The following is a 9,218-nucleotide window of genomic DNA, read 5'->3' as shown; positions in this document are numbered from 1 at the left end:
TATGCAAATAAAATCCAAAACCGAACAGAATACCCTACAAGCTTCACAAATCCACGACCGATTTATTTTACCTAAAGGTAAATGCATTAGTTATACTGTAGTTCTAACTTGAACACTACTCCAACACAGTATTATACAAACTACGCAAAAACATGTTTATTGTGCATTTTTCACAGTAGAGCACTTGATGCTTGTGAAGCTGCTTTGTCCAACCATGGTCACATTCATATAGAAATCAACATTACAATTAAAATATATTGTTTTGCTCCAAATAGCATTGAAACTTCAGAATGTTTATTTAAGGCTTGAGGGCAAAGTCAAAACCTTTCAGGTTTAAAAATGGCCCAGGCAGCAAGAAAAACACACCATAAAGAAAAAGAAATAAATAGGATTCAAAAGTTGCAGAGCTCTGATTTTTTTTATATATACACTTTTTCAAAAATATGGTTCTTACAACTTCACAGCAGAAAGACATGGTTTCACTATTCTTAACTAGTGATGGTAGTATGAAACAAAAACTTCAAAACATGCTTCAAAACATGCTTCAAAACATGCTTCAAACCCTGCGGTAAAATTACATCGGAGCACTGCTTCAGAGCCTGTTTTGGTGCGGAAAAAGTCACGTAACGTCCGAAACACAAACTGTTTCGTTGTCTGAATGAATCGCTTGACTGGTTCGCGGTCCAAACAGCTGATTCACTGGTACCGCCTTGTCTCGATTCTGACAGGTGACAGGTTGAGACAGTTTTGAATTGAGAGCTCAACACTATGAAACAGCTCTAAAATGTTTTCAATGTGTTGGAGAGTAGGTGTGTTTCTGCCGTTAGTTTGAATTGAGTATTTATGGAGGCAGCCAGGAAAAGAGGTCGTTCTAAGACGTGGGAACACTTCATTCTGCTCATGATAAGGTGGTTTCGGCATTTAAATGTCAAAAATGTTATAGTAATGTGCAACAGTGAAGATATTATCTAACCCATTTAACCCATGTATTTAAAATAATTACAGTAAAACGATGTATGTGATTTTAATAATCATATTATCAGTATGGGCTCAAATAAAATTTTTTATTTACATTAATGTATTTCTGCAGGTGCAGCGTTTGGTGTTCAACTTTTTTTCTTTTTTTAAATTATTTTATTACAAAACTTTATCAGTTTTACAAACTGTCTGCCAGGGGTATATTAGCAGGTACAAAAGTATAGAAAGAACAATTTGGTTATAAAATGGTACAAAGGGTAAAAAATTCTAAAGATACAAAACAATATTTACATGTTATACAGATAAATTCACATTAAGTTTTTCTAGAACTGAGATGGTTTTCATTGCCTTTTTGTTTTCCAGTCCTTTAACAGTGCTGCTGTATATGTAAAGTTATGCTGAAGTGGGTTGTGCTTGACTTGGAATTTGACCACTTTTTCTTGTGACTGTGGAATTTTCCCAGGAGAAGTAGAAGTTGGGTGAAGTAGATCCAGTCTTTGCCCATATCCTTATTGTTGAAGCATAATATGTTTTTCTCTGTAAGTTGAATTATTTGTCCAGTTTTCTGTCGTATGAGTTGTTGTACATCTGTCCAGAACGTCTTTGTGTGATTACATCGATAGAATAAATGAGAAATTGTTTCCATGTGTAGTTCACAAAATGTACAAGAGTAGTCCATAAAGTTTAAATCTTTCCAGTGTTTTTTAACAGGGTATACATTACGATTGATTTTATATGAAACCTCTTTAACTTTATTTGTTATGCAACATTTTTCTCCATTCAACCAAACTTGTTTCCACTTAATTTCTCCAAAAGTAGAGGACCAAAAAAATAATAATAATAAAAAATCTACCAGGAGGTAAAGTAATCTTCTGCAGACGTTTGGTGTTCAACTGAAGCATCATGATACCTCCTCTATGATTAGACACTTCAGCGCCACACATGGAGATGATGGAGACGTCATTTCATTGTTATTTTTAAGAATGATAAAGACTCTGACTCTGCCACAGTTACACAAGCACACTACCATGGTTTCTTTAACACTAGTCACTGAAGTTCTTCAGTGTGTGCCACTAAAAGCATAACACCTAATTTGACAGCAGCATTGCAAAACAAGAGGTCACTGCAACTGCAGCTTCAACAAATGAACCTATTTTTGAAACAATTGGCCCAACTGGTTCAATGCTTCATAAAAGCTTCATTTGCTCATCACTATTCTTAACCACCACCAAAATACAGAGTCCCCACTGTTTTAAACTACCCAGCTTTAAAACATTAGCCTGTACCATTTCTAATTAAGAGGGGTGGAGCCAACATTTACATTTTCTATATGAGAATAGCACACACTTAACTAAATTAAATCTCTAGAGAAAACAAACATTTTAAAACAATTTTAAACAATAATTTCATTTAAACAATTTCAAGCTAAACAACAACCTAAACCCAACCAGAATCCAAAAATCTCCCCTCCCTCTCAATCAGTGTGGCTTTCCCCAATGAGGCTGATTGAAAACACCAGTTCCTTGTCAGTGTGGGTGCACTTCCATGGCAACACATGACTCGGTGACCTCAAAGAGAAGGAGAGAATGATCAGAAAAACAAAATATTAAAGTTAAATGACTAATTTGATAACCAGGTTTAAGCCTTTTCCCCAAAACAAACAAAAACAAATACATTTATGCATTAAGTTCATTTAGATCATAGAAACTACATACAGCACATGTTAGTGAGGGGGTAAATCCCTCACAGTTTGTTTTGTATATTTTTTGCATTTGTAAGCATGAATTTCCAAAAGTTCCCCAAACAAACTGCATATTCCCACTTTTATGATGATACATGTTGTTAAAGGTTTGTAATATTAGTTTTTGTGCAATCTTTTACGATTCCTCAAGTGTTTGGAAACATTCATCAAAAGCTAGAAGTAAAATGAAAAATGTGTACTCGTAAATTTAGTTAAAACAGTGAGTAGGGCCCAGCTGAGGTTTCATTTAGTAAAAGTATTTACTAATATAGTTTGCTCGTTTAGAACAAACATGGATTTCTGCAAGGCTGAACGAGTGAGATGCCTTAAAATTTTCACCTTCAGGGCCGAGGTGGTGTACGGGCAGGGCAGCTGACTCAGGACCCGAAGGCCCTGGGTTTAATACCAGGTCAGTGTACATCTCGTGGTGTCTCTGAGCAGGACACCCCATCCCCAGTTGCTCCCCAGGCACCTCCAAAGGCTGCCCACTGCTTCGCCTGGTAGTGGATGGGTTAAATGCAGAGAGCCAATTTCACCATTGCATGGAAACATACAATGATGACAATACATATACATTATTATTATTTTTATATAATTGTTGTTGCCATAAATTGTATGTGCTGCAATGATTGGCCCATGAAATGGTTTGCATGAATTGGATCACAAAAATCAGAGCTTTCCAATGATATATTGCTTGAGCACCTTCTGGCAAATTTCTTCTGCAGTAGTTACAAAGCAGTGTTGTTAATCCAAGAAAAGGAGAAAAGAAATGCACAAGTGATGGTGGCACAAAATCCTAGTTAGAAAACAAACAGACACACAGTCAAAGAGACAGACATGAGCAGATACAATGCAAGGGCTGACAATGGGCACACACACAGAAAAAGAAGACAAAGAGACATGCTATAGTGGGGAGAAAACAAAATAAGAAAACAGAAGCCTTCATCACAAAAGGCTGCCATGAAACAATGGCTCCCTGATGGAAGGTGGTAGCAGTAAACATGAACATCCCTGTTTGGCAGACCTGAAAGAAGGGACTGTGGAAAAAGACAGAGACATCTGGGAAGAGAAACAGAACAGAAGGGATGAGAGAAAGGCAGCCCCTGCTAAAGAGACCCTCATGACAAGCGGTGCCACCTTGTTAAACCTGTCCCCAGGAGTTATGGGCAGATGCTCTGCATTTCTATGATAATGACTGAGCTGCTAGCAGCTAGGAGCGTCACGCTCCCTTCAACAACTATTGACCTCAAGGTTGTGACTCACTTTCAAGCCATTGCCAGTTCCAACTGACCACACACACGATGGGCTTGTTGCACCATATGTTCTACTGCAGACTAGTCATATTAATAAAGCACCTCCTTGCTGATACAGCCTTCACAACTTTCTGCTACTTTAATCAGACGTACACTATGTGGGTATCACGTAAAGTGGCTACAGATTTATGATCACCATTTACATCTTTAGAGCTTTGAAAATATGCTCTCCAGGCTGCGTAAATTGTCATTAAGGATATGAAAGCGTAACCCATTAATTTGCGTTTATTCCCCATTTTATATTTAGACGACCCACTGCTGGCAAGCATCAAAGCACACTCAGCACAAGCCAAGAGTCAAAAGGAAGTAACTAGGGTACGTGAGAGACAAACAGATGAGAGACCAGCAGTCCTCTGAGGATTAGCTCGTTTATATTACTTTGATCTATGAGATCTTAATTGCCAGGCAGCGCTGATAGATTCTTCATGAAGATTCAGCAACACCACGGCGAAGGAGGGTGGTTGTGCTCTTCCTGTCCCTGGCTTGTCATCGCCTGCCCCTAAAGGCAAAGGTGGAGAGATATGGTTGTTTTGCAAATGTCTTTGTATGTATTTGTCTTAGCAATGGTCTTAACAAAAAAATCACATGAGTAACTGCACAGATCTGAATAAAATGCTTCGAAAGTAACTTTTCATGTCACTCCCATTCAACATGACCTCCACAGCTAAGCAAGCATAGCAAACACAAACATAGCTATGACAGTCAATTTTACAGATATAGAGCACAGATTTGAGCAAGATCTGTTTTTAAAATTTCGCCATCAAGCATTGGAGCAAACTGTCTGTTTATCAATAAAATATCTCTTGAACCACTGAACACATTTCACACCAGCCCTGTTTAGTCCGCTTTACTCGAACTCTAGTCCGTTTACCTAGAAAGTCCGGTTCGTTTGGGGAGGTGTGAATGTGCAATCACTCTGATGCAGACCAAAAGAGCATACTCTGGTCCGTCTAAATACCTAGGTCTCGGTTCGGTTGAAATGAACTCTGATGGTTCGAATGCAGTGTGAATGCAAGCGGACCGGAGACCGCTCCAAAAGCAGGAAGTGGACTACAGCACACAGCATTCTGTGTAAATACAACGAAAACAAACGCGCATTTCTCATACCTCATACGGAGTTGTCTCAGCCGGCTTGTGTGAAAAACAACATTCTCCATGGTCTTCTGCCTCATCTTCCACTCATGCTGAGTCCATTGTTGGAAAATATTTGTTTGGCACATGTGCAGACAAAAGAGAAATCTTAAAACTGCTAAAATTTGACATCACTCCATTTTTGTTTTCATTTCCAGAAGTAAGTTGCACTCAGTGTCTTCTTCAGAGGTTTTCGTGTTGTTTCCTTCAGTAGTTCTTGGTGCAGCACCACCACAGGTGAGGGGGGGAGCAGGTTGGCTCGATTGACTCAGTGCAGTGTGAATGCAAATCACACCAGCCGAAAATGTAAACAAATGTTCCGAATATTGGTCCCCTACCGAACCGGATCTACCAGACTATCAGGTGTAAAAACAACCTAAGAATCAACGAGTGTTTATTTATACTTGATTTAATTTTGGGGTCAAACCAATTCAAGATGGCTGCCACAACTAATCAACCTTTGTCAACACAAAAATTGCTATAACTTATAGAAAATTGCAGATGTTGAGGTATACTTTATGCGGTGGTAGCAGAGAGTCCTCCTCAACACATTCTCAGAGCATTAATACATCTTGCATGGTGACTCTGGTGGCCATCTTTAATCTTAGAATTGTTATGAAAGGCTGTAGGCCTTTAATTATGTACGTCTTGGTCTTCGGTGAGTTTGATTTTCACAATTACTTCCAGTTTTTGTATCAATTTTTGTATCTGATATTTTAGATCTCCTGTAATTAAGAAGTTTGGGATTTTATAGCTCAATGTACTGCACAAGCCATTCCTCTGACTTTAATTCAAATTCTAATGACTAAACACTAAATATGTGTTAAAAGTTGGCATTATGTTCCACTTGGTTAGCAACAGTGGCAACAATTCATTTCAGGTGAAATCATTTAGAGAACAAAGACAATTACCACATTTATTACACATTCATGAATCAACTAAGGGTCTCATCTACTCATGGAATGACCAACTTAATAACTGTTCACCTGAAGGCATGTCGGTAAAAGCAAGTTAAGTAATTTATGACATATTCACCTCAACATATCAATATAGCGGAAAGCAATATAAATAGACTGCTCCCTTCTGCTTTCAAGCAGCCTCTCCCTGCAGACTCAGACTGTGCAAAAGCAATAACTAATTCTGCTGGGATGTTTGTGTGGATATTAGAAAACAGCAGAAAGTACAAGGGCTCCACAACAGTGAGCCCTCACATATAGTCCTTTATCAGCCTGGTGTGTCTGTCCTTTAGAAACAAGTGGAAACATTTAGAAAGTGTTAGCCTGCCGTCTACCTAACGATTGATAAACCTTAGAGCCACTAAGAGCATTTAACACAGAATGGGACAATTTCAATAACTTGTATTTGAAATTTGGAATAAGATAGTTTTATTTTATTTTTTCTAACTGATATTATGCCAATACTTAATTACCCAATAAAGCAATGGTATAATTAAGCTGCAAATATACACTTTAGCATGAGGAAAAGTAATAGCCTATGTTTTCATTGATGGTCATTGTAAAGGGTTTAAAACAGTGTAAATATTACACAGGCATAAAGAGGCATGATGTGGGTGTGAGCCATACAAATACGCTCTGTAACCCTGTAATGAGAAAATTAATGGAATTTCACACATGCAACTTACGTGAACATGACTAGAATATTTAGAATAAGGTCTGAAGTTGAAATACATCTGTCCATGCAATCATCAATGTGGGAAAAAGTCCCTTTTTAAAAGAAATAGAAAATGTTTTATCTTGCATGCTACGGTTATACCTCTTTGCTTTTGAATATGTTGCTCTATAATATTATGATAATCAAACATAAAAGGTTTTTTTTTATTTGCATATTCAAAAATGTTGAATTCTGATTCGATGATATTTTTTCACACTGTCCATGAAAATGTTTATAGGGTTATTGTCCTATTCTTTATTGCTAGACAACTACTGAGTGTATATGTTCCCTGAGTGCAGCACAAACTCAGTAAAATGCAGTGATTGATGGTCACAAGTCAGCAGCTGAATATGAATCTGAGACATAAAGTCTTTTGGAGAGCCGTGCTCTTTTGGAGATGGATTTAGGGTATTTATTGTAAGGACAAACTTTAAGTTTCTTTTTTTTTCTTTCCTAAAATACTTTTGTAACCTCTGTACAAATATACAGATGGTGACTGGCGAAGGCTGTTGTTAAGAAGATTGTTAGAACAGAAGAAGCGAAGAACTCACTTTCTTTCCCTTTACCCATTCTCAAACCCACACTTCCTTTTACTCATTTTTTATCCTTTTTTCATTGTTTTTTATTCCATTATTAAAAACACGAGTTAAAAGTTCAATGGCGTTATTAAAACAAAGTTTATAAAACTGCTGGTAAACTATCTGAGCCTGGAGATTAATAATTAATGAGCTGATTTATAACTGTGACAACTTCATATTTTCTAATATTACCTTTTAAAATAGAAAATACATCTGGTTCATCAGTCAGTGGTGTCTAATAAGGAGTTGATGGTTGCATCAGAGGAGAAACTTTCAAACATTTGTGAACATGCTTTTAAAATCACATTCCATTTCTCTGCTTCACTTAAACTCAGATTACCTCCGAGACCTTTCACATCTGTGAAAAAGTTTCTGCTGCGTTTATTTTATTTGCAGAGATGACAGAGACTATATTCCCTCTGCTGTCACTTCCAGTAGTTTTATACTAAATAATAGTTCATTTTTACCAGATTAAATTTCACTTTTTAGTTCACTCATTTCATTTTTTTCTTTCTCAGTTTTGTTTTTACTACATTTAAGATATACTGTAATGTATATATGCCTTCATATTATTATTGTATGTAATGTTTTCCTTTAGATTTTTTCATGACATTGAAATTTTAAGAAATCTTTATTCCTCTCTTTCCCAAAATTCAATATCCGATTTCATTAAGAATCTCAAACCTGATGCTTTCAATATTTCACTCTAATTAATTTAATATTTGCGGGTCTTCAAGGCTTTTAATAATTACCATAATTTCCAAACTTTAAGCCGCTACTTTTCCCCACACGCTTTGAACACTGCGGCTTATACAATGCTGCGGCTAATTTATGGATTTTTTTTTTTTTTACTTCCTGTGCAGTGCACAGGAGGAAGAAGCCTAGTCATGGTAGGCTACTGTTTATTTGTTTTACTAGCCGTGTTACAGGCACTGCTCAGAGAAGAAAAAAGAAATCATGTACGTGTTTGTGTATGTAACTGGTATGTATTTAATTAAATGTTTAAAATATCTTTCTGTCTAAATATCTCGTTACAACGTTACTGAAAACTTATAGGAAGGTGAAGAGGAACTCACCTCGTCATCACTTTGAGAGTCAGATGAGCGACAATGATCTCCTACAGCAGATTCTTCTGGATTCTTCAAAATCAAAACCTTACTTCTAGCATACAAAGCTCTCAACAACCTAGCTCCATCTTATATTGCAGATCAAATTGTTCCATACAATCATAACAGAGCACTTTGCTCCCAGGCTGCAGGTTTACTTGTGGTTTCTAGAGTTTCCAAAAGTAGAATTGGAGATGGAACTTTCAATTATCAGGCTCCAGTCACCCATTCCTCTCCGGTCGCTGTTGAACTTCACTCATATTTTTTGGCTGAGACAGGAGCAGGCAAGTTAAGGAGAGGGAAAAGTATTAAAGGAGACATTTTTTTCTGTCTCTGTGACAGGAAGTTTTACTGTAAAGAGTAGCAGAGTCTTCTCTCTGCTGAGTTTGGTCATTATAGTGGCTGCAGAGAATCTTGGGGCAAAAAAGTAAGCCTGAAGGGCTGTTAACACTGTGAATATACTGATACTGCGACGTTCCAATGACTAAGTGTATTCTTATCTTAAATCAAAAATGTAGTCCTGATATTAAAGTAAACAAGCGGTACACCAATGTCCACTGTCACCAAGGGATTTGAATAGTGAATGTTTGTTTTTGAGATGAGTTTTTCTGGACTGGGACTGAACAGGCAACACAAGTACAGTAAACATTGATGTTTTTGGTACAAGATATTCAAGTGGTTAGTTCCACTGTGCATAAGA

The sequence above is a fragment of the Nematolebias whitei genome, chromosome 9 (assembly GCF_014905685.2).
Source record: "Nematolebias whitei isolate Nwh7 chromosome 9, NemWhi1, whole genome shotgun sequence".
NCBI classification, from domain to species: Eukaryota; Metazoa; Chordata; class Actinopteri; order Cyprinodontiformes; family Rivulidae; genus Nematolebias; species Nematolebias whitei.
The sequence above is the reverse complement of the archived record's forward strand: the minus strand, read 5'-3'. Positions refer to the sequence as shown.